We start from the raw sequence: 27,042 nt of genomic DNA, 5'->3' as shown, positions 1-27,042 counted from the left end.
TGAGCATGGAGCCCATGGCGGGGCTCCATCTCACAACCCTGAGATCATGACCCGAGCTGAAACCTAGAGTCAGGTGCTTAACTGACTTCATCACCCAGGCGCCCTTCGGCCTTCTTAAAGCGTCATAGTCATTGTTCTTACCATCATAGCTATACATCCATTCTCTATTATCCTCGTTAGAGCAGTTCTAAAAACAAGATGCTGTTTTCACCCCTTTTTCTACGTGAGGAACCCAAACTTTAGAAAATCTGAGAAGTGTTCCCACTCCCACGAGCAGCAGCATTGCAGTAGTTGGCTCTCAGCCCCTGCCCTACTCCATCCCACTGCAAACAAAGGCCAATGCCACAGCCTGGGCAGCCAATGCTTAATAAACCAAATAGATTCCATGGCCATTTTTGCTCAATATTTTCGCAAGGTGAAATATTCTCAGAATTCACATGTCTGTTATTTGCTTTGAAAATGGGTGTCGTCGCCCTGTTTTCCTCTCGGCTCTGAAGGACATAGGTGGCTTGAAGAGTGCGCTGTGATGTCAGAGACAAAGTGAATTGCGCGGCCAACACCACCAGGTAAATGTCACCTTGTGCCTGGCAGACTCTCCTACCTGCTTCTTGTGAATTGGTGGGATCATCGGCCTCAACATAGAGCAGCTCGAAGCCTCCTAGTACCGGGTGAGGCAAAGTCCATTCTCAAGCCTGATCACCCAGATGGAACAGAGAAATCTGTTACCGGCCTCTGAACATCAACAGCGCATAATTAGCAGCTGCTAAAATAATGGAAGTCAATTGAACAAAAATGTGGCGCGTTCTGCCTTCATTTATTAAATACCTTATGTTTCCAAACACTGTGCTCCACAGCGGCTGAAGGGCCTTCGAGGGGCATCGCAGCAAGTATCCCTCCCTGGGCACCAGACACAAAGAACCGACTGACTTTTGTGATGAACTTTCCAAACGAGCTGTTGCTACAGCCGACAAACCGACAAGCCGGCCGAGGGACCCGACTACTTCCCCTGAGCCCGACGACAAAATAGATTTGTCGCAAGCAAACTGTAAGTGGGCTGCCACCATCAAAGAAATCAGCAGCCCGTCTCCCTGGGAGACAGCAAACCCCCACATTTATCTAAATTATCTCGGTAATATGACAGAGTGATTGCTCACTAATGGTCAATAACAGTTTTCTTTGTCATTTTCCTAGTCATTACCCCCTGAGAATGAACTCCCGAGTACACTGCTTGCAGCCCGTGACTGGAATGTTAATTTCCTCCTGTGTTCCTGGCTGGCTCCCTTCAACAGTACTGGGCTCTCACATTTCTGACATTTTTCGTTTTGTAAAAATGAATACCTGCCTTAGAAAGCCTGATGAACGCAGAGATGTTTTACATGCAAACACACACACACACACACACACACACACACACACACACACACATGCTGTTCCCATTTCCCCCTGTCTTTCATCTGACAAAGCGGGTAGTGACTGCAAGCTCAGAATTGGCTGGCGGAGGTGTCTGCTGGTGTGTGGGCTCCATTCCTGGGGCTTTATCAAGCCCTGTCTCCGATTTTCCCATTTCAGACAATCTTCCTTTGAAGACATGGATGACATAGTAAAACCGATTGCACTTGAGAGCCGATTCCATGACTATTTTGCTGCAACAGCGTGAGTACAGGAGCCCCTGGTCCTTTCTGAGGAGGGGGGTGACCAGCTATTTGTTGTATATGTGTTTTGCTATCCAATGAAAGCTAGATCAGACCTCCAAAAATTAAAAGCCCAAGCCCAAGGGAGAGTGGTAAGAAAGCAACTTTTTTTTTTCTTCCAAAGAAATAGAAGGTTTTTTTTTTTTTTTTTAAATGAAGATTTAAAAATGTAGAACTGGCTGATTCAGGGAAAGTAGGTCACTGTAGTTCGGATGGCCGCTGCAGCTTCTCCAGGCTAGCTGTGTCTGCCATGCACCCCTCTCCCCCACTTTTCCCTCCCCCCCCTGCAGAATTACCACCTCCACGAAAATCAACTGAATAAAAGTACTATAGAAATAAAGACCTAGGAATATTACGTCCATGCATTTATATGCAAATGGAGTGGCGAGCAATTCAATAGGCTCCTTTGCAACCCAAGGCAATCTCCACCGCACAGCATCTCTATTTTTTGTTGACTTAAAAGGCAACCATATGTGATTATTATTTTCTGGGGCAGTCTCTACTTAAAATGATTTGTCCATTCTACTTAAAAGAATAAGCACCCCAATGTGAGCTTGAGGAACTATGGTCACTAAACTTACAGTAGGCCTGTGTGGCATTCAAACATAGCGCCCACCCACCCCCACTATCACTCATTGTCATCTCTCCCTATCCTACCTGGTCCATGGGGCCAGTCCCTTCACCTCACCCCCCCAGATCCAGCATGTTTCTACCTGCCAATTAAAACTGGCAGCCTTCATGCCCCATAGGCATCTACAGGGTGTTTTATTGAGAACAATGACCTCGACATTTTCCTTCTCAGATTAGTGCTATAGTCCATTAAATTTCACAAATCAGAAAACTAGTACTGCTGACCCTTGAACCACATGGGTTTGAAGTATGTGGGATTACTGCTATGCAGATTTTTTTACAGGATGGTACTGCAAATGTATTTTCTCTTCCTTAAGATTTTTTTCTTTCTTATGATTTTTTTAAAGATTTATTTATTTATTTATTTATTTATTTACTTACTTATTTGAGAAAGAGAGAGAGAGAGAGAGTCAGAGAGAGAGAGATATAGTATGCCAGTGTTGGGGAGGAGTAGAGGGAAAGGGAGAAAATTCTCAAGCCGACTCCCCTCTGAGCTCAGAGCCCGATGCAGGGCTCAGGTCTTGATCTCACGACCCTGAGATTATGACCTGAGCCGAAACCAAGAGTCAGATGCTCCACTGACTGAGCCAACCACGTGCTCCTCTTCCTTATGGTTTTCTTAATAACATTTTCTTTTCTGTAGCTTACTTTGTTCTAAGAATACAACATATAATTGTATATATATATATACAATATATATATTTATACTCGATATGTTAATCGGCTGCTCCTGTGCTTGCAAGTGTTCCAGCCAGCAATAGGCTAGTAGCAAATTTTGTGGGGAGCCAAAAGTTACATGCAGATTTTTGGCTGTGTGTGGGGGGTGGGGGTTTGGTACCTCTAATCTTTGCAGTGTCAGGGGTCAACCGTAGTTGTCCTAGAATCCATCTTTCCCTTCACAACCAAGCCCAACCCAGCCGTTTCTGTTTTGTACTTTACAATAGATTTCCACCTCTGTGGGCCACAAACCACTACAGGCCTGCTATATCCTTTGCACAATATATTCCAACAAACTCTTAAGTCTCTTCATTTCCAGTTTCTTCAATTCCAGGCCATTTCCCACACTGCTTTTACTTTTTTTTTTAGTTAAAAAAAAAACAAAACAACTAAAAACTACTTTGTCATTCTTCTGATTTAAAATACATAATACCAAAAAACAAAAAAACCAAACAAACATAATACCTCCCATCCTCAACCCCGCCCCAGAGAATTCTTCAAATTTCTTAGCAAGGGATTATTAATCCCCCTCCTCTGTTCCACATCATCTACAAACAACCTTCAGTCCCATCTTCTTTGTTTAAATTGCATTCCATCCCTTAAGCGAGTTAACCTTACTTAACACTTTCTCCATTTGATTTTTTCTGCTCCCTTTGTTCTCCTAGCTCAATTTCCGTGCCTATTATAGCACTTAGTACACTGAATGGTGGTTGTTGGCTGATGGGTATGTTTCCTGGTTTGGTCCATAACCCCTCCAGGGCAGATATTGTTCAGTCATCTTTGTGCCTCAGTACCTGGCATATCACCCACTCTTAGGGAATACATGTTGAATTGAGTGACCATAGATGATCATATTTGATATTCTAACTTGATGTCATATTTTTCCTTTTAAAATAAGAAGTAAATAATTTTTTTAAAAAAAACCACCACTTTTCTGATATAATAGTATTTCAATTTTCAAGACATTTCTCATCTTTATGGCAATAAACATCTTTGGTGTAGCAATCACGTGTTGGCTAGTTCAATTTCTGGCAGCAGAAATCCTGGGTAAACAGTCTTCTGAATAGCAGAATTATTGACAAGGAAAGGAACATAACTCTGTGGCTCGGGGGAGGACTGTCCAGCTAACCTGCCGAGTGTGACTCGTGTTGGGGTGAAGCACATGGACAAGAAGCCAATCCATAGTCACTGGTCAGACTTCATCTTGCCTTTTCAAAACATTTTTTTCCATATCCAATATTTTCTCCTGAATCTAGAATCCCGAGTGCGAGGTACAATTTGGGGTGATTTGCTAACAATTCATATTGTTCCTCTGCTAATTAGGAAGAGTCCTTGACCATGTCAGCAACCATGAACCTTGCTTTTCTCAGAGGCCCTATCTCATTCAAAAGGAGGGTCCAGAGAGTATTGCTCATGAAATTGCACTGAATCAATAATGAATCAGTAAACTCAAGGTCACAAAGGAAAGCCAAAAGCTGACCCCTTGAGGAACACAAGGCTCAGATATGACAAAACCATCTTACCCTCCTCAGTGGCCCCAGCAGCATGGCCATATTATCACCCAGACCAAGGACTCATGTTCAGTGTTGACAATGAGTCATCAGTGAAAGGTTAAATCATGCTCATCTATTTAAAAAGCCAGATGAGTATGGAAAGTTTTAGGAGGAATTTCCCCTAAATGGTATTATTTTAAGAGTCTTGTGCTGAAAGGAATGAACTGCTATTGCCTGGTAATTTGCTTTTTGTCAATTAGCTCTTTTCTTTTCCTACCCACGCAAGATCAGTTGGGGTATTTATTCTACCATTATATCAGCTCCAAGCCAGTAACATACCTGAAATTCGTTTTTAGGCATAAGTAGTTTTGAATAGCCTTCTGTTTGCCTTTGTGAGAGATAAGTGGTAGACATGGACTATCATACATACTCAAAAACAAACCCTGAAAAAAATGCAAACTGTTTATAATAATTACATAGGGGCACCTGGATGGTTCAAGGGGTTAAGTGTCTGACTCTTGATTTCAGCTCAGGTCATGATCTCAGGGTCAAGGGACGAGCCCTGCATCTGGCTCCATGCTCCTTGGGGAGTTTGCTTGAGATTCTCTTTCTCCCTCTCTCTCTCTGCCCCTCGCCCCTGGCTCTGCTTTCTCTTTCTCTCTCTCTAGAATAAATATATGTCTTCAGAAGATATTTTATTTATTTACTTGAGGGAGAGGGAGAGGGAGAGTAAGAGCGAGAGCAAGAGAGAGAGAGAAAGAGAACGCATGAGCAGGGAAAAGAGGGAGATGGAGAAGCAGATTCCCTGCTGAGGGATGCTCGATTCAAGGCTCCATCCCAGGACCCTCTGCTTCTGCTCCTGTGCTCTCTTTCTCTAAAATAAATAAATAAAATCTTAAAAAATATTAAAAAAATAAAATAATTACATAATGTGGCTTTTGATTTTGTCTCATTATAAATATGTCTCCTGTTTATTTCTTGCCTTCCTCCCAGAATAGATGGCAAATTATTTGAAGCAATGTCTAATACATCTTGTGTCCTATGAAGCACATAAATGAAATGACTAACACTATTAATGTTCTCCACATTAGTGGTGATAAGGGACTATAAGCATGGAACTCTAGCCTAGTCATCACATACAGATCCTAAGTTTAAGACCAAGAAGGTCTATCTAAATCTAGAGGACCCAATGCCACAAATGGGCAAACCCTTAATGCTTCAGGAAATACACAAGGAGGAACTAGTTTGTGGTTAAAACACGGCCAAATACAGAAGAATCCAAGTTTGTATTTAATATAATATTCATAATTTTGGTCACTTTTGGTGCCAAAATGAATTTTATTTATTTATTCTAAACCTCTGAGTGTCTTTTTTTTTAAGATTTTATTTATTTATTCATGAGAGACACGGAGACAGAGGCAGAAACATAGGCAGAGGGAGAAGCAGGCTTCACATAGGGAGCTGGATGCCGGGACTTGATCCCCAGACCCCAGGATCATGCACTGGGCCAAAGGCAGGCTCTAAACCACTGAGGCACCCAGGTGTCCCTGAGTATCTTGAAATAACATCAACTAGAGAAAGTTTTTCTTCTCTCAAAATAATATCCAGGGAGGATTGACTGAGACAGTGCAGGTGTAAGACTAAGCAATCAAGGAGTGTTTAGTTAACTAGAAGGAAGCAAATCCAAATGCCATGATATTTGAAGAACTATCTTGCAAAAGAAAAAGAAAAAAATGTCTCTCTTTGCTATGTAAATGAAAGTAGTCAATAAGTGAACTGCATTACAGAGAGGCAAAGGAATGCATATGTATAGCGTATGTGAGAAAGACAGAAACAGAGACAGAGATAGAGTGAAAGAGACTGAGGAGACAGGAAAATAAAAAGGGAGACAGAAGAGAGATTGAGGAAGATGGTCTTATTTTCAGACTTCCTATGTGGGAAGTAATAAATTCCTCCAAATAGCAAGAGATCACGCCAGATGATAAAGTCCTTCCAACTCCAGATTCCATGTGTTCCATGTTTGGATGCTTACCTTACTCGAAGGGAGTGGATGATTGGCAGAAATAACGACTCAGCTCCAAATGCAATCTTAATAGCAATTTTTGGTGGTTATAGCAATTCAATCTCCAGCTTCGGAAAAAAATCCAATGGAAGCACTCAGACAATAAATGTCCTTGAGTTCCCTCCAATCCAATAGGATCAGTATTCTGTGCTACCCGTCTGATATTTTCCCTCAGAAGTCACTGGAGAGCATGTTGGTCGACTGCCACACACTCAAACAAACTCACTTGAATACAAATGACACAAGCTGGGTCTTGCAAACAAACTAGATTCACATTACCTTCTGTGTCAGGTGTCTGTGCTTCAAGATTCCACTGCACTGACATTACATTAAAAAATAAGTAAGATGTACCTAATGCAGTGTGTGAAGGTAAATTTATAGTTTTCAATGCCATTTGCTTTAAAACAGTAGAAGAAAATTTGGAAATATGGTAGCTATACAGTCAACTTGTAACCTAGGATATCTTATCCTAGTAAACCTGATAAATTATAAAGACGAGCACAAGGAGAAAAGCAGAATCCAGTAGTAAAAATAAGAGCAGAGAAAAGTAACAAAATGAACCCTAACTTCTATGACTTTTTAAAAAAATTATTTATTTTAGAGAGAGAGCACAAGCAGGAGGAGCAGAGGGAGAGAGAGAGAGACAGAATCTCAAGCCGACTCTGCACTGAGTGCAGAACTTGATCTCAGAACCCTGAGATTGGGACCTGAGCTGAAGCCAGAGTGAAACTTAACCGACTGTACTACCCAGGCACCCCTTCCATGACTTGTTCTAAATTAAGCAGAAGATTCCTGGTGAGGAGACTTTATTTCTCCAATTCATCTGGCAAGTGTATTTTAATAGTCAATGACAAGTGTCATGGTGGGGGAGGTAAATCAACTACTAGTGAACAGATGATTGATTTGTAAAAAGTGCTCTTAAATGGCAAATGAACTTTTTTCAACTAGGAAAATATGCTTCTTAATCTCTTTAACAGAAAGATAACATATGCAGCCCAGACACTGGCTTCTGCAAGCCCCTCTGTGTCTGCCTTTCATGGGTCAGACCCCTTTGCTAGTGGAGCACAGTGTCACCGATCAAATCAACACGGCTGGTCCTGGGAGCCCCTTGCATTGTTGCTGTCAGCTGAGAGGTGGCCCACGTGTCTTAGCAGCAACCTTTATTTTCCAAAACTGACAAAGAGGAGTGGGTAATTCTCCTGCTGGCAGATGGAGGTCAGCAGGACCTGTTGGCTAGAAGCTTACTGGTGACTCTACACAGCTCATTCCTTCTTCTGCAAACATAGCTCTAAGCAACACTTCAGGCAACCAGAAACCCTTCTCATTTGGCAGATGTTTCGGCAAATTATTTTTCTGCTGCATAGCTCAAGAGAAGTGGCAGTAGCAGATAGTGACTACCTGGCATGTTGAGTTTCCTGTAGGGGACAAACAAATCAAATGCAATTAGACTTTCTTTTTGAAGAATATAGATTATAGTTCTGGGCCACAGCGTTACATAACCATTTCAATCTCTGGCACAATCTATAGATCACATAGGACACTAATAAACTGCATATTACAATAAAATACACAATGCATATTCTCTTGATAAATATTATGACTACATTTTGTTTCAAATATGCTTTTTGTTCTATGCATATTCCATAATGGATCTTTACCTTTAGGAGGTAACCCTTTATCATAAAGAACACTTTGGATTTTGAAAAGCTGAATTTGGGATATTTTATGAATTAATTATTAAGACTAAATCTAGGATAGAGTGACTGGGTGGCTTAGTCAGTTAATCAGCTGCCTTCAGCCTGAGCTGGAACATCAGGTCAGGATCCCAGGGTCCTGGAATCGAGCCCCACATGGGGCTTCCCTGTTCAGCAGGGAGTCTGCTCCTCCCTCTCTTTCTGTCCGTCCCTACTGTCCCTTCCCGCTTTCTCTCTCTCTCAAATGAATAAATACAGGATCTTAAAAAAAAAAAGACTAAATCTAAGATGTTATTAGATATAGTATTTAAAGCTTTAGAAAAACAAGATCCCTTAATTGAGTATAGTTGTGCATTAAATAAGAATTTTGCGGGGATCCATGGGTGGCTCAGTGGTTTAGCGCCACCTTTGGCCCAGGGCATGATCCTGGAGTCCTGGGATTGAGTCCCACGTCAGGCTCCCTGCATGGAGCCTGCTTCTCCCTCTGTCTGTGTCTCTGCCTCTCTCTCTCTCTCTCTCTCTGAATAAATAAATAAAATCTTAAAAAAAAAAAAAGAATTTTGCATTGAGGAGACCAAAAACAAGCTAATTAATAGGTAATAGCCGTTGGTATTGAGAGCATATGTGTGTACTTTCAAACTATGAATTTTGAGTATTAGACAACACAATGAACATATTTTGGTATTTTGGGTCTCCCAAGAGAATTACTCAAGACTAATAATAACCAACAGAGATAAAAATTCTTTTCCATAGGGGTCTAGAAATCTAATGATCCTTTCAAAAATGGAGGGTCCATGTTGAGGTCAGGACACACTACCCCAAAATGTAGCACCATGGCATATCAAATATTTCAAGCTAAAGGAATTTGAGAAATGGCATGTTCTGGAAGGACTTTCTGATTTTCTCCCAAAGCAGGTCATAAACCATTCAAGTGAGTGGTGCTCTCTCTATCCCCAGAGTAACGATGCATCATTGTTTTGAAGGCAAAGGAATCGGAACAACAGACCTTGCTGAGTTTCTCACACTTACCTCATACTTTTATATAAAGATATTTTTCCTCTCTGACAATGGTATCTAACTGCTTATTGTTCTCCTAGAAAATCTGTTTATTTCCCCCATTTTGCCATTGCATTTGAGTTTCTTTAGTCACACAGCTAAGTGGATTTCTTTGTGTCCACTGAGACTCTTAACTTTTTCATTTCACTCTCTGCTTTCTCTAGGTGTATCTTTGTTAAGATGATGAGGCTAGAGCAAGGTAGTTTATCACCCTCCTATTCCAGAAACCAACTTGGATCCCTCAGAAATTTTTTTCTCTATCCTTCCAGAAATGTTATATGTATAGCCAATTAGCATATGTGTATAGATATTCCTAATCTTTTTTTGTACAAAATAAGAAAATAACAACAAAGGATCTCCACATCGTTCTGTACCTTACTTTTTAAAAAATTTTTATTTATTTATTCATGAGAGACAGACAGAGAGAGAGAGGCAGAGACACAGGCAGAAGGAGAAGCAGGCTCCATGCAGGGAACCCCATGTGGGACTCGATCCTGGGCCTCCAGGATCATGCCCTGGGCCTAAGGCAGGCACCAAACTGCTGAGCCACCCAAGGATCCTGTACCTTACTTTTCTTATTTGATGTTAGATCTTAGAGTGCTTTCCACACCAGTGCTTATACAGTTGCTTCATTCTCTCTCAGAATAAACAACTTTGTAAATTGTGGACAAGTTTTACATATTCTTTTATGGTGATTATAGTGTTAGGTTTTCTGTCTTATATATGGTCAATATTAATAATTTATAGTTTCCAAAAGAATTCATGCATTACATCTAATTTTTCAAATTTATTCAAATAGTATTAATAATATAGTGTCATAATTTTCTTAATTTCTCCTATATTTGTAATTATCTTTCTGTTTTCATTTAATTTGTATAATTAAACTTTGTCTTTGCTAAGTAGCTGTTTATTTAATGATTGTTTCCAATGAAAAGAAATAATTAATAAATTTTTCATTGTCTTTAATTTTTATTATACTCACCATTTCTTCCCTTTTTCTGCTTTCTTTAAACATACTTTTAAAAGTTTTTCTCAAACATTTTGAATTGGAAACAATCGCTGACCCCCTAACTTTATTAAAGCATAATTGACAAAATTGATACATTTAAGGTATACAAGAGGATGATTTTACATATGATTACCACAATCAAGTTAGTTAACACATCCATAACCTCACATTGTTACTGTGTGTGTTCATGGTGAGAACATTTAAGATCTGTTCTATTAGCAAATCTTGAGTAAGCAATACAGTATTGTTAAGTATGGTCATCATGCTATACTTTTGATCTCCAGAACTTATTCATTTTATAACTGAAAATTTGTACCCTTTGACCAACATCTTTCTGTTTCCCCCACCCCCTAGCTCCTGGCAACTACCATTCACTGTTGCTAGGATTTCATGTTTTTAGATTCCACATATAAGTGAGATCATTCAGTATTTGTCTTTGACTTATTTCACTTACAAGAAAGCACTCAAGATTCAGCCATGTTGTCCCACATGGCAGGATTTCCCTTCTTTTTTATGGCTGAATAATATTTGTTTATATATATACACATAACATTTTCATTATCCATTCATCCATTAATGGATATTTAGGTTATTTCCAATATCTAGGCTACTGTGAATAATGCTGCAATGCACAGGGGGTGCAAGGATGTCTTTGATATACTGATTTGGTTTCCATCAGATATGTGCCTAGAAGAGAAACTACCGGATCATATGTTTCAGCTTTAATTTTTGGAAGAATGTCCATATTTTTTTCCATAATGGCTGCACCATTTTACATTTCTACCAAGAGTGCATAAGGGTTCCCTTTTCTTCACATGTTTCTAACACGTCATCTCTTATTTTTCTGATACTAACTGTGATTACAGACCTGAGGTGATATCTTTCTCTTTTTTTGCATGTAAGTATTTAATATTACATATTTTTCAAGTATTTAGGATAACGTGTATTCCTTTGGTATAAAGGTAGGTAGATAGATAGATAGGTAGATTCATATTTATTTTTCTAGAAACACTGCAACTTCAATGTTCATTTATGCAGTGTCCCAAGAGTGAAGAGATGTTTTACTCCAGATGAGAGTGGATTTGATATGGTGGTGGTTGTTTTTACCACTTTCCGTGCTCTTTTCACTGCATTGCATTGCATTGTCTATGTTATTTCTATGTTTTATAATTTCTTTATGATTTGTGGTCATTTTTGACATCAGTCCACAGATAAATAAAGAAAAGTATATTTTGTCTTTTCAGAATGTAGAGTTGGATGTACACCAATTACGTATACCTTATTGCATCTGTCTTCTATATTATTGTATCAAATTATCTACATTCATTTTCAGGTTATTTTCACACATATAATTCAGTCTCATTTTTTCCATGTGATCACTTCAAGAGAAGTGAAGCTTTATACTACTATTGTTTTTCTATCTTTCTCTAGATTTCTTGCATTTTGGCTTTATGAATATTGATGCCGTGATGTTTGGTGCTTAATCACAAATATTAAGCACTGCTGCTGATAGAATCATTTGTCATTATATAGAACACTTTGATTCATTTCATGCCTATTTACCCTGATTTAACCCTGTTTCTTTAGATTGCAACTTTTCCTTTCTTTTTATTTGAATATTTCTGGTATATCTTTGACAAACTTTATTTTTAAACATTCTGAATCCATTTTTAAAAAGTTACATTTTTTTGTATGCATCATTTTGTTAAATATTGTTTTGTGATTCAAACTTAGAATATTTTTTTATTTGCTTTTATTGGGGAGTGTAGTTATTTGTATTTCTTGATATAGTAAATATCTATAGGCCTACTCCTAACATTTAGGAGTCTAGTTCAAGAGTATGAATACAGGTCCACATGCCACAGGTCTTGGATGTCATTTTTTTCATCCTCTAATTGGCAGACAAGAGTGACCTTTTGTTGTTTCTGACTTATGATTTTCATAGGAATAATTAATTATCATTCTCATTGTTTGATCAGTATTCATTCAATAAAGAAGATAAAATTGCAGATATTTGATTTGTTCAAATTCTAGACTCAATAAGATTGTCTTGATCTTTTTCATTGTTTTTTTCTTTATTTTCTTTCCTTTCTTTTAAAAAAATATTCATTCATTCATTTAAATTCCAGTATAGTGAACATGCCATGCTATATTAGTTTGAGGTGTACAATATAGTGATTCAAAAATTCTATACATTACTCAGTGCTTACTCATCACGATGAGTGTATTCTTTACCCTCTTCACCTATTTCACCCAACACCCTACTCACCTCCCCTCTGGTAACCATCTGTTTGTTCTCTATAGTGAGGTGCCTGTTGTTTGGTGTGTCTATTTTTTTCTTTGTTCATTTGTTTTGTTTCTTAAATTCTACATATGAGTGAAATCATATGCTATTTATCTTTTGCTGACTGTCTTATTTCACTTAGAATAAGACTCTTTATACCCATCCATGTTGTTGCAAATGGCAAGGTTTCATTCATTTTTTTATAGTTGAATAATACTTCATTGTATATGTATGTGTATATATATTTATCTATCTCACATCTTCTTTATCCCTTCATCTATTGAAGGACATTTGGGCAGCTTCCTTAATTTGGCAATTGTAAATAATGCCGCAATAAACACAAAGATGCATATATCTTTTCAAATTAGTGTCTTTGTATTCTCTGGGTAAATACCTAGTAGTGGGATTACTGGATCATATGGTATTTCTATTTTTAACGTTTTGAGGAAACTCCATACTGTTTTTTACAGTGGCTGCACCAGTTTGCATTCCTACCAATGGTGCACAAGGGTTCCTTTTCCCCCACATTCTCATAAGGTGATATCTTATTTCTTTTTCATTGTTTTAATCAAGAATTAAATCTTCATGAAATATAAAATTAATAAAAACTTACTTGAGAGTTGTATGTGGGTTATGCTTAAAAGAAGCTTGCTCACTTTCCTTGTTTAAAGTTTTCAAAAATTGGAACAGAATTTCTTCTGAAATTTCTGAAAAAAAATTACATTTTTTTATTTTCAGCTTTCTTTAATGACCTGTACTTTGTGTTTTCTGTCTAGGTTGCTATTAGTACCCTAAGATATAAGAAAATAAAATGCAATTGTTTTCAATAAATATACATTTTCAATGTATTTTTGTCAAAAACACAAAAATTCAAGTAAACATTGGAAACCGAAAAAGTACCTTACTATCATTCTTTCAGAAAACACATGATCTAGGGTCTGGGTGACATGGTCAGTTAAGCATCTGACACTTGGTTTCTGTTCAGGTCATGATCCCAGAAGTCCTGGGATCAAGTCTGGTATCTGGCTTCCAGCTCAGAGGGGAGTCTGCTTCTCCTTCTCCCTCTGCTGCTCCCCCTACTTGTGCTCTCTCTCTGTCAAATAAATAAATAAAACCTTTAAAAAAGGAAGAAAACACATTATCTATTTTCTACTTTTTCATAGCATTGGATATTGCTAGGGAAAAACATAAGCCCATCTTGTGTGTGTGTGTGTGTGTGTGTGTATTTATCCTATCCTTCTCAGAATTCATCCCAAAAACTTTTCTGGGATCTTATTGTTTATCTTCTTGGATTAGTTTCTTGTGGAATGCAATATGTTCTTTATTATAGACTCAAGTCTAATTTCTTATGGGAAGTTTTCTTAAATTATGTTTTAAAGTGCTTTGTAGTAGTGCTTAGAGATATTCACAAATATTGCAGTTCCCATTCCAGGTACCTCCCTCCCCATTTGAACTTCCCTCCGCATTTGAAATTAATTGTGGTTCTCTGACTTGCAAGTGGCCAAGGGAATGTTCATGGAAGTGGCATGCAGTACTTCTACTGGAAATGTTAGGAGCCATTGTATGATATGTCTTCCTTACTTCTGGTGAGAGAAATTTAGGACATTCCAGATGGCAGTGGTTCCTTCATCTTGAGTTCCTAACTAAGGATGTCATGGAGCAGGATTCAGTCAAACCAAAAAATACACCTAGCCTGAGTGAGAGATTAAAATTTATTGTTTATTTTGTTTTAAGCTCCATACCCAGCATGCAGCCGAACGTGGAGTCCAAACTCAAGACCCTGAGATCAAGACCTGATCTGAGATCAAGAGTCAGGTACTTAACTGAATACCCAGGTGTCCCTAAGATTAATTGTTTTAAGTCACCAAGATTTAGGGGCATGATGTCATTGCAGAATAATATGGTCCCATCCTGATTAGACAGCTTTGCTTTGCTTTTTTGTTTTATTTTGTTGTTTCTTTGACTTAAGTTTTCTTCTCTTTTCTAACATTTTTTTTCCTCTGGCCAATGTTTCTCATCTTCTATTTCTTTTTCATTTTTTTCTTCAATTCTCATTTTCATATATAGGATCTTTTGGATGTTTCCTTCAGATTAGTGTTCAACTTTGAATAAGGTGGAGTTTTTCCTGGACGAGGCCCTTGCTTGGTCAGGGACATTTTCCAGGCAGACAGAGATTCTCTCTGATTTACACTGAAGTTTTCTATAACACAGATTTGTGCATGCTTTCCTTCTCCCAAGTCAGCCAAGATCAGCAGGGGTAAGCCCACTTGCTATACAGAATCTCTTATCCCACCTGCATCGTAGATAGATTGCTTATGAAAATGTAATTATAGCAGATACTTATACAACATATACTTTGTGCTAGGCACTGCTCTATGTGCTTCACAAACACAAATTCATGTCATTCTCGTGACTTCCCTATGGAGTAGATACTACATGAAACTCCATTTTATCGGCTATGAAATGGAGAGACTAATGTCTGGTGATTTGCCCCCAAGATCTGGTAAGTGGCAGAGCCAGAATTCAAACCCAGACAAGCAGGCTCTTCAGTCCCCTTTCTTCATTAATACAGCACATTCACCCGCTTGGATTCAGAGGCAACAAAGACTCTCTCCTTGACTGAACTCTAGCCAGGCTTCTCTGAGCCCTCTTCTCAACTACGCCTTAACCTTGGCCTATAAAGGTGTGAACAGACACTAGTTTGTAGATTCTAACAGCTCAAGGCTGTATCCCTAGGATGACCCTAGCCTTCCCTAAAATGTCTACCTGAGAAAACTGTTCCAGTCAGTGCATAAGGATAAGGCTCCACTTCCCAGGTTCTGCTGGTGGGTGGGAGCCTAACTGTGATAAGCACCAGTCAGCATACCCAGGTAGGTTCCCATAGACCAAGCTCTCCCTTCCCACTTGTTAAAATTTTTCACTTCTCTGACTCTATTGAGTCCCTGCTCTCCACCTCCCTTCACCTTCATTCTCTCTGAAAAATGCCCTATCACTCCATACAGATGAAAGTTGAGTTCAGTTCATGCTGGGCTCTCTGCTTATTACAATACTTATTACTGGTTAAAGTCTGTCCTTGCTATCCTAACTAGTGCCCCCCCCCCCCTATTTATCTTTGACACCAATTCCTGCAATTCTTCATTCAATTTCAATTCCCTGGCTTCTCCTTGGTGCAAAACCCAACCCATATAAGCCCCCAGCACTAGCATCTGTTCCCATTGTTTCAACCAGTGGACAGAGGTCTTGTCTCTTTAGATGTGCCAACACGTTGGAGCTCCTCCACCCTTGGCCTGAGAGACACAGCTGTAGGCAATTTTGCCCTGCCTTTTCTCAAACCCAAATTCAACTTTGTCTTGTAAAGACCACCTTTTACATTATTGAGGCTATAGCTGTCTCCTAGGTGAAATTTATGATTTTACCTTCAATTCTCTGTGATTTTTAGAATGATTTTAAAAAGGAGAAAATGCAATGATGTTTTCAAGTCTGCCATTTTAAACATGAAATTTTGGATTTATTTTTAAGATTAAATTCACTAATGATACAGATCAAATCTAAAGACTTAATAACCTTAGATTTATTGAAATCACAATGTTGGTCATTAATACTGAAGCTTTTATGCATTAATAGGGGTAAATCACCTTTACCATAGGCAGGTCAGGTGGTACTAAACACAAGAGTCTGAATGTTTTAAACTTGTCCCATGAAAAATATCATTAAGGTGGGAGGATCTTTTTCAGTTAGCCCTACTTGCAGGTCATTACTATTACCACTGTAAGTTTAAAATGACCCATAGCAGGAAATGGATGGAGCTGGAGACAAAGCAGCCAGTAGCTCCCTAATTATCTCTCCTTGGTGTTAACTTTCAAAGGGAGGAAGACAGAAGTTTTCAGAACATCCTGGAGGAAAGTAAGGCTCCCTTACTGGAATTGGCTAAGGGGTCCTAGGTGAATATATTTTACTAGAAGGGCTGTATGGGGGCATGTGGGTGGCTCAGTGGTTGAGTGTCTGCCTTTGGCTTAGGTTGTGATCCTGGGGTCCTGGGATCGAGTTCTACATCGGGCTCCCTGCAGGGAGCCTGCTTCTCCCGCTGCCTATGTCTCTACCTCTCTCTGTGTGTCTCTCATGAATAACTAAACAAAAAAATTTTTTTTAAAGGCTGTATGGGGCACACAAACAAGGATTGATACTGAGAAAGATCAAGTAGATACAAAATTTTGATGCTCCAAGGAGGCACCAGGAAAAACAACTCAATCTAATTTGGTCACACTGGGTTTAGCTGCTGCTCTCAATATGCCAGATTTCCCCATGTAAAATTTTTCTGCTTGTAATCTTACCAGTTTCTTTCTTCACCCATTCACTCATGTATTCATCAAACAGTTTTTGGGCTAAGCCTGATAGATTACTACCAATGAATAGAGCAGAAGAGAATTTTCATCCACATCAACTTCTCCTAATGAATCTGGACTTCCAGACTTGAAAACAACCTTAATTCTCCAATTGTTCTAAGGAACAATACAATATACCTATGTCGTAACAGAACATTTTATAAAATCAATAACCGTTTCTGCCTTTTATTTTGATTTCTAAAAAATATTTTATTATTTATTTGAGAAGGGGAGAGAAAAAACAGGAGCAGGGAGAGGGGCAGAGGGAAAGAGAGATCAGACTCTCCCCTCTGAGTAGGGAGCCCCATGTGGGGCTCGATCCCAGGACCCCGGGTTCACAACCTGAGCCACAGGCAGATGCTTAACTGATTGAGCCACCCAGGTGTCCCCTTTCTGCTTTTTAAATATAACATTAAGAGTAGGGATGATGACCTGTGTTCCTTTTCCCCAACCAACACCTAGTGTTACATATACAGCAGACCCTTCATCAAAATTTGTTAAAAGAAAAAACGTGATATATGTATATATATATGTATATATATCTCGTAGGTAAATAATAGTTCATCATGCCCCATATCAACCATATTAATAGAATAAGGAATTACTATGTAGGAGGTATTGCTATGATAAATCATAGTTGCACTAGCAAGAAAGCAAATAGTATACCCAAATAGCTAACAGAGGTAATCATTTATCCACATAGGTGGCAGGGTGACATTATCCATTTATTAGCAAATTAGTTATTTGTCACATTCAAGGAAACCAAATATTTTCTTATATGCTCAAAGATTGGACAATAAACTTCCTCCCATAAATGCTTTGGATCTATAAAAATACTCATTAGTTTGAAGTGCCAGAATTCTCTGGAAACCAATTCAAATAGCCTTGCCTGTCAGCAAGGTGACAAAACACATTTACTTGCTCGAATGCCCTAGATACCAATGTCAGCTAGCAATGGCATGGCTAAAGCCACTGGCACAAAATTCCTAATTAAAAGAGTCTACCTAAAACAAAACTGATCAATATATTACTTTTCATATTCAGCTTTATTAGAAATTTTAGTTTTTAACTCTAAAATAGGCAAATAGGCTGCTCTCATGAAAGTTCTTGGTTGGAAAAAAAAAAAAAACCAACAACACAATAAACAAACCAGAAAAGAGCAGAATGAAATACAATAAGAGGAGGAAGAGTTATTGAAACAATATAAGGAAATCTCAAGGAAATGAAATAAAGTTGAGTTTCATGAAAACTATACTTCAAATCTGGGAAGTCAGGAGCCACGTCTCTCCCTATGCTCCTTCTGTGCTCAGTCTTCCAGGTGTGTGGGGTTCTCTTGCCACATGGTCTCTCCTCTCCCCATTCGGTCTCTGTACTCTCCTACAATTTCATCATTGCACTTTGAATTTCTCTCCTTCCTCTCTTACTTTGATTTCCTTTTATGGCAAGTGGTTGTGGCTCCCCATGGTGACCTATAATCTCTGACTACAGCTTCTGGCCTCTCAGTCAAATTGTTGATAATCACAGATTATGACAGGCTGGCTACCCAAACTACTTGGCTTTTTTGAGGTCAGGCACCCATCCCTGACCCACCTGGCTAAAGCTACATGAAATATGAGCCCTCTTGTCTGGGCTGGGGCAGAGGGGTGGTGATGGAGAAGGTGGCACAAAGTGAGGGGCACTTGCAGGTTTGCCTACTGCACACACCAATGGTTCAAGGTCGTAGAGGTCAAAGTCTTCTACCATAGTCCATGTGTCTAAAGAAATGGAAACTGTGCATTAAATTCAGGTTTCCCTTATCTTTGTCCCATCATTTATTCACTCATTTTCACTAAGTACTTACTGAAGATCTGCTATGAGGCAGACATTGCACTATGAGGGGAAAATGATTTTTTTTTATCTTGTTCATTGCTGGTGAGAAGATAGTGTTTAGATTCTGACATATGAGGTCATATTTTAATGTCAAATGGAAGACACCAAGGAAGTGATTACATTAAAAAATGCCTTCTCTCAACCTAAGTATGCTTATTTGTCATGAAACATGATCTAAGTTGTGGAAGAAAGACATTTGGAATTTAAGGAAAGCAGGCCTTAACCCCAGGCTGACCTTTCATGGGCAAAACATGTAAATTTAGGCAAATCGGTTCAGCATACTTCCTCAGTTTTCTCATCTCAAATGGGACACATAATATCTATTGTACATCCCTCACAGAGGGTAAAAACTTAGCTTTTCTGGATGTGCAGTGATAAGACTCATTATTACTTCTCAGAAGGTTTCTAAGCAAAGACATTTTCGATTTGAGGGAAAATCTGACCATGCCCTGTCCTATCCCACCCCGACATGTTGCTTGCATTTATTTATTGTGTATTATATTTTTTTATTGAAGTCTAATGGACACGCAATGTTACATTAGTTTCAGGTGGACAACGTAGTGACTCAACAACTCATTGTACTAAGCTATGGCCATCACAAGTGTAACTACCACCTGTCACCATAGAACTCTAGCACAATACCACTGACTATCTTCCCTATGTTGTGTCTTTCATCCCTGTGACTTATTCATTCCATACCTGGAAGTCTGAACCTCCTACTCCCCTTCTTCCATTTTGCACATTCCACAACGTCCCACCCCACTGGCAGCCATCCATTCCCGGTATTAACAGGTCTGTTTTTGTTTTTAGTTATTTGTTTACTCATTTGTTTTGTTTTTTAGATTTCACATATAAGTGAAATCATATGGCATTTGTCTTTGTCTATCTGACTTATTTCACTTCACATGATACCTTCTAGGTCTATCCATGTTATCATAAATGGCAAGATCACATTCTTTTTCATGGCTGAGTAATATTCCACCACACATATATGCCTCATCTCTTTTATCCATTCATCTATGGGTTGATTTCATATCTTGCTTATTGTAAATAATGCAGCAATAAACACAGGGTACATATATCTTTTCAAATTAGTGTTTTCTGTTATATTGCTTTTAAAACATGGTTGGAGATAAGGGTCTATGTGTTTTTTAAGTCATCTCTTTTTAAGGTTTCTGATGTCCAACATGGTGAAGACTTTATATACACTAGTTGATTTCTTTTGGAAATCCCTAAAGAAGAAAAAAAAACAGGTATCTCTTAAATAGATATAAAATTAGCCTAATTTTCAGTTTTTCCCAAAGCATGCAGAGAGATGGATGTAAGCAGAATTGCCTAGGAAAAAAACCTTACAATAATCTCCAGTATCTGTCCAGCATTTCTGCAAATGCCTCAGACTCTTTCAAAATCACAGAATCAGGGATCCCTGGGTGGCGCAGAGGTTTGGCGCCTGCCTTTGGCCCAGGGCGCGATCCTGGAGACCCGGGATCGAATCCCATATCAGGCTCCCGGTGCATGGAGCCTGCTTCTCCCTCTGCCTGTGTCTCTGCCTCTCTCTCTCTCTGTGACTATCATAAATAAATAAAAATTAAAAAAAAATAAAAAAAAATCACAGAATCACACAGCTCATACTATGAGAAAATTCCATTATTTTTAAGGCCAGACAAAAGAAAATGAATTTCAATTGAGGCCAAATACATTTAAGTGAGACCTACAATGGACTCTTTAAAAGTACTTATTTGTATCTACTGCTAGAATTCTTTGGAAACCTCATACTGAGGAGCAGACGCCACTCCATGAATCAGCCTAACTCTTGCTTTTAGTAAGACGTATCAGTTTGTTCCATCTCCTTTTTCTGATTCTGTCTGTTCTAGAGCATTCTCCCCCAAACTCCCTGCCTTTCTCACTCTTGACCTTAACTGCCTTGGTACAAATGCCTCACCTCTCAGGGTCAGTACCCCCCAGCCCCTCACCCCTCACCCCTGCTTTCTGATAGCATCATTTTCAAAACTGTAATCTTTCTTTGTTAACTGACAGTTGCCCTAGGCGGCTAGCCACAGGGGAAAACGTTCCTCCCTTGCCAGTGCCTCCTAGAGCCTAATGCAATACCTGTACACACCTGGAGTAGTGTCTTATCTGGAAACTGCTCCTCAAGACCTGACTGCAGCTGAGAGGACAGAGAAGGACATGCCAGACTGGGGCATCATGCACAGAATATGTCTCGTGATTCTCTTCCCTTTGGAAAAGGGAAATTAAATGCATACCTACTGTGTTTAAGCTCAGGTGTTGTGTATTGGTTTAAAGTACACAATGAATCAAAAACAATGGGTCAGAAAAAATATGTCTTAATCTGATGGGAGTAGATCCTGGTGATTAAGGCTGGCTCTAGAGGCAAACTTCCCCAGACAGAATCTTGCTAATTCGCTTACTAGCTTTGCAAACATGGGCCCTTTGTATTACCTTGGTGTCTTAGCATCTTCATCTATAAAATGGGGAAATAAGTGCACTTATCTTCTGCTCTGAGGACTCTTTCTAAATCGTGGATCTGATCCTGTCTCTTCCTTTATTTTTTTTAAAAAGATTTTATACATTTATTCATGAGAGACACAGAGAGGCAGAGACATAGGCAGAGGCCTTGAGGCAAAGCAGGCTTCCATGAGGAGCTCAATGTGGGACTCAATCCCAGGACCCCGGGACCACAACCTGGGCCAAAGGCAGACGCTCAACTGCTGAGCCACCCAGGTGCCCCCTGTCTCTTCCTTCCTTTATTTATTTTTTAAAAGATTTTATTTATTTATTTATTTATTCACAGAAGACACACAGAGAGAGAGGCAGAGACACAGGCAGAAGAAGAAGCAGGCTCCCTGCAAGGAGCCTGATGTGGGACTCGATCCTGGGTCTCCAGGATCACATCCTGGGCTGAAGGCAGCGCTAAACTGCTGAGCCACCAGGCTGCCTCTGTCTCTTCCTTTAAAGCAAAAAAATCAGTTCCTCCACAAGGCAAAATCACCCTTTCTGGGCTTCCGTTGGCTCCTTTCCAGCCCCACTTCCTGCCCCCGTGGGTGGATTCCCAGGTATTCATCCATTCAATGGGTACGTATTGCATGCCAACGATGGGCCTTGCACTGCTGGGCATTTAGCAGCGCAGCAAGTGGCAAGGCCCAGCTTGGAATACACCAATGCAAAGGGTGCTGACCAGTGTAGGAGAAATGCAGAAGTCAAAAAAGAAAGATACAGTGTGTCACACAGGTGAGGTACTCTAGAACGATAAAGTGGATAAAAAAAGAGAGGCTGGCAAGGTAGGAAGGCTGTTTGTTCTTTTGCATTGGATGGTCAGTGCTGCCTGCCCACAAGGTTAAGATTTTACTTATTTATTCATGAGAGACACAGAGAGAGGCAGAAACATAGGCAGTGGGAGAAGCAGGCTTCCTGTAGGGATCCCGATGCAGAACTCAATTCCAGGACCCCAGGATCACGATCTGAGCCAAAGGCAGACGCTCAACCAACTGAGCCACCAAGGTGCCCCTGCCAATGATGTCAAATAGAAGCAGAGACCTGAAGCAGACCCCTGGGGAGGTGGGGAGTCCTGCAGAGCCTTCAGGGCAGAGGGAAGAGGAGAGCACTGCAAGAGAAGTCAGGAGGATGCCGGCTGGTTTGAGGATGAGAAATGGAAGGGTAGAGGCCGAGCCTTGGGTAGCAAGGGAAGAACCCAGGAGATGAGGTCAGTGATTCAAGAAAGGGCCAGATAATTTAGGGCTTCCCAGATCACTGTGGGACTTTGGATTTTGTTCTCACAAAACCACAGGCAGGTGTTGAGCGAGGAGCAACATTCAGATCCAGGTTTTAGCAGGTGCATGTTGCTGCAGGGCGCAGGGGCAGAGGCAGAGAAACCGGGGGTGAATGCCATTGTCTATACCAGAGATGTCCTTTCATGGCTCCAGGCTCCAAGCTCCTCAGGGCCAGGCTCTGTATCTCATTTCCCCATATTTTTCTCCTAGGGCACAGCCCTGCCGAGAGTAGGCCTCCAATAAACATTTGTTAAATAAATGAATACGTCTCTGCCACTGCAAACGTGTTCCTCCCCGGGTGGGCAGGTCACCCTTCAAAGCAGCTCAGACAGTGTTCTCTTCAGCAACCTAGTTAGACCTTTAAATCGGGGAGACCTGGAGTTAGGATTAGTCTGTTTGAAGAGCTTGGCAGGTGATCCTAAGGTGTAGCCAGGGTAACAACAAGGACTCACAAGGAGGCAACAGAGAGAACAGTTCTCAGAACGTGTCTGTCTCTGAGCACAGAGAGACGCAGCATAGGTGATGTTCACTAGAAGCTCAGACTCCTTTCCCTGGAGGGGGGTCAGGGTAACACATACCTTGCCCCCTTGTTTCCAGTCAATTCTTCAAATAACCGCTTCCTATCTCCCTGAATGAGAGAATGGGTTAATGACCCTTGAGTGCTAAGAAGGCCAAGTCCATTGCCTCAAATCTTCCTGAGGTGAGGTGGTAAATAATTAGGAGTAAAAATGTGGACTGGGAAAAATGGTTTTGTGAAGCAGTGGAGGTGAAGCAGGTGAGTATATTTCTCCCTTATCTCGGTTACCTTAAGTCTCTGAGGCCTCTGCCTTGATCTAATTTAAGTAGATATTTTTCTCTTCTTAAAATGTAAAGTATGCTTCCAGAATGCCACACAGAACTTGAAGCCTTATCAGTGTTTCTCCAAACAAGGCTGCATGGGTGCCCCCAGGCCCGTCAGAAAATGCGGTCCTGTGCCTCATCCCAGATAAATGAATAATTGCTGGGGTGGTGTTTGAGAATCTGCATTTTAACTAGATATTACTTATTTATATGCCTCAGGGTGTTTTTCAAAGAGACATCTCCTTGAGAAATTGCCCTTGGTTTTTTGTTTTGTTTTTACAGTCCAGGAGGATTAGGAGATGGTCGGTCTTCCCAGGAAAAGTGCATTTCTGAGGGATGTGTCAGCCCAGGGCAGGCAGCAGCCCGGACAGCTGACTTACAGCCATCAGTATCTGAAATTTTGTCCTTTTAATAGTCAACAGCCTTTTGTTCCAGAGCGTGTTACGGTTTCACAGAGGAGAGGGAGACTCGAGGCTGCATGACTTGGTATCACCTTGGAGAGGATGAATTTGTTTGAACGAGACTTGCAGGTGTTCTCTAGGAAAACTTCGAAACTCAACAGGGCTGCGAGACAGGAGTAAGTAAAACCAGCTTGCTGGAGAGGGGTGTACATAACGGCCCTAGTGAAGCAGTTCAAGGCCACAAAGCTAGGCCCCTCCTAAGTAGGCAGACAGCAGAAATTGTACCGCAAAGATTCTCACTTCACTGAGAAAACCCCCGATGGTTCCAGGAACTGGTCCTGCTTTCAAGAAGCAATGAGGGGGGATCCCTGGGTGGCTCAGCGGTTTAGCGCCACCTTCGGCCCAGGGCGTGATCCTGGAGTCCCGGGATCCAGTCCCACGTCGGGCTCCCTGCATGGAGCCTGCTTCTTCCTCTGCCTGTGTCTCTGCCTCTCTCTCTCTCTCTCTTTCTCTCTCTCTCTCTCTCTCTGTGTCTCTCATGAGTAACTAAATAAATTCTTTTAAAAAAAAAAAAAGACGCAATGAGGAGGAACCTCAGCAATAGCAATGGGAGGTCGGGGTTGTTACATAACAAAAATGCAGCCAAGTAAATTTTAAAGATCTATCTGGTTTTACTAATTGAGTCATGAATCAAGCAGTATCCTTTTCAGCAAGCAGCGGAGAACTCCAAAGAGCTAAAGAAAAGGAAAGGTTTTCATTTATTTATTTATTTAGTCATTTATTTATTTATCTAAAGATTTTATTTATTTCTTTTGAGAGAGCAAGAGCGAGAGAGAGCACAACTGGACAGAGAGGCAGGGGGAGAGGTAGAAGCAGACTCCCCGCTGAGCAGAGGGAGTGACCCTCCTGGATCTCAGGACCCTGGGATCATGACCTGAGCCAAAATCAGATGATTAACCCATCTCAGCCACCCAGGCGCCCTTAAAAGAGGCATTCTTGTCCTATGTGAAACCACACATGAATTCACATGGTTGAAGTTTATAAGACTTTGGAATCGAATCCACAGATTGGAGATGAATGCTCATTAACCATCGCTTCCTTGTAACGAGCTGAGGACCAGTGGTGGGGATGGGGTCGGAGGACAAGCGTGATCTGCCACTGGTCACCTGAGGCCACCTCCAGAGACTGGAGGGATGGGCAGCTCCACCAGCCTTGAGGTGCGTGGTGCACAGTCCTAGGCCAGGTGTCTGGGCAAGCACCACGTTTTGGATGTTTCAGATTCGACGCTTTAAGTAGGCGCTTACTGAATACCTGCTGCCGGGGCTCATGTATCAATTGGCAGGGGGACAGAGCTCCCTTCACAGTCAGCCAGCTGCTGTCTGTTTTTCACGGACTGTTTGTCAGGATCTGTTCTGTGATCGACACAGCCTCATAAGGCGTGGTGCCAAGACTTGATCTGAAACCAAATGGAAGAGAACCAAACAGGTGGTAAATATCCAGGTGTTTCTGGAGTTACACTGCTATTGTGGCTGTTATCACCAGAAAGGAAATTTGAGGTTAAATGGGAAATTCTTCATAAAAAGGTCAGATGCTGGAACAGTGAGTGGGAGGTGCGGGCTTGTTCAAATGAATCCAATTTGGGTCATTTAAACAGGCCTTAAAAATTACACACAGAAGTTTGACAGAGCATGTGGGGATGTACTAGTGTAACTTTTATTGGTAGTTTCACTTTTTTAATTAGTATAGATCTTCCTTTAAGATAAAACGCGTCAAAGGATAAACAGATGGCTGTCAAGTGAGTACATTCAATAAATTGGTGTGCTCCTTAATGTTAGCCATGCAAGCAGAATGCCACTCGCTTAATAAATCCACTGGATTTTATCCATTATGTAATAAATGACAGTGGGAACTGATTCAGAGTTGGTTCTGAAAACATCCCATTCTCTGTTATGGCATTGATGTTTATTATCTCCGGATATTCTCTTATAGGTGAATGTCATCACTCTTTCTTATGCGAAGATTGTGTCCAGATCCATGAAATCAGCCATGGCTTTGTTCAAAATATAATATCAGGAATACATATGTTGAGGAGCAAGAATTCTCTGTCCCCTTTCAAGTCCTGGGGGGACTACGAATCAAATTGACAAGAGACAGGTAAATGGGAGAAAATCAAATTTAATTTTGTATGTAGACATACATACAATTTTTTTTGTATGTATTTTGTATTTTGTATGTATTTGTATGTATTTTGTATGTAGACACACAGATAGAGACATTCCTAGGGTAGTCAGGCAAAATTAAGGATGCATGTCATCCTGAAATAAGGAGAAGGGAGTAAAGATCTGGGACTTCAACAGGAAAGGAATGCAGTTCACAGGAAGATGAAAAAGAGCAAATGTTTGGTAATCAAGTGTTTGCTGGGCCCTCAGAAACAATGGGACCTAAAAGACTTTTGATCAAACAGGTCTTGCTGGGTTCTTACCTGTCTACCCACCTAGTACATAGTATAGTGTGTTCTCTGGTGCTAGCTCCCTGCCTGGATCAGGTCCTTTATCTAAAGTCTTTTAGGCAGTACTGAGGGAGGTAAAGATCTTTTCCTGAATCTGCCGGGTTTCGATTGCTTTTTCACTTAAAATCATCTCCATGCCGAAGTGGCTGGTCTTGGGGTGGCCTGCCCTTCGCCACAACACAGACACAGGAGCTCAAAATAAAAAAATTAAAGCCAGTGCCATCATGAGTCAAAGCATTCATATGAGCAGTTACCTGAAATTAAATAGAAAAATCTTGGTAAGACCTGACCTCTCTGGCTCCTCTTTCATCAACGGCACCATCTGACCTCTGGTTCTTTTCTTCTTCTCTTGCCTAGGAGTCACCAGTCAGAGCAGCAAGTTTGGGATGATCAGACAAGGGAGTGCACTTAGAGAGCAAGGTGAAGAAGGTGACTTGGACAGAGAACGGGGACCTCTAACCTCGTTACATTTTACTAATCTACTACCTCAGACCAAATTCTGCTTCAGATTCCTTAACTGAAACTCCCAAACACCTGTTTTCCTTTTACTGTAAATTCCTCACAAATTTATTATCTCTTTGTCTAAAATGTATAAAAACTGCTTGCCTTGCCCATTT

General features: G+C 40.4%; 1 protein-coding gene and 1 long non-coding RNA gene across 4 annotated transcripts in view; one reads left to right on the top strand and one right to left on the bottom strand.

The window, feature by feature from the left end:
* The window catches only part of MYO3A (myosin IIIA), a 372,796-nt gene extending 366,070 nt beyond the window's left edge, over window positions 1-6,726 (bottom strand). The window contains exon 1 of the mRNA XM_072742032.1: window positions 6,564-6,726. The gene's annotated coding sequence lies outside the window, so the exon portion shown is untranslated. The remainder of the gene's footprint in view (window positions 1-6,563) is intronic.
* LOC112931124 (uncharacterized) lies at window positions 1,478-27,042 on the top strand. 3 transcript variants are annotated; one of them, XR_011997949.1, is made up of 4 exons: window positions 1,568-1,653; window positions 23,951-24,092; window positions 25,906-26,070; window positions 26,783-26,916. It is a non-coding gene; the product is annotated as an uncharacterized lncRNA (long non-coding RNA). The 3 variants fall into 3 exon arrangements; XR_003237281.2 differs by lacking the exon at window positions 23,951-24,092 and having other exon boundaries at window positions 1,478-1,653; window positions 26,783-27,042; XR_003237278.2 differs by lacking the exon at window positions 1,568-1,653 and having other exon boundaries at window positions 21,700-24,092; window positions 26,783-27,042.

This window comes from Vulpes vulpes, chromosome 2 (assembly GCF_048418805.1).
Source record: "Vulpes vulpes isolate BD-2025 chromosome 2, VulVul3, whole genome shotgun sequence".
Taxonomy (NCBI): domain Eukaryota; kingdom Metazoa; phylum Chordata; class Mammalia; order Carnivora; family Canidae; genus Vulpes; species Vulpes vulpes.
The sequence above is the reverse complement of the archived record's forward strand: the minus strand, read 5'-3'. Positions and strand labels throughout refer to the sequence as shown.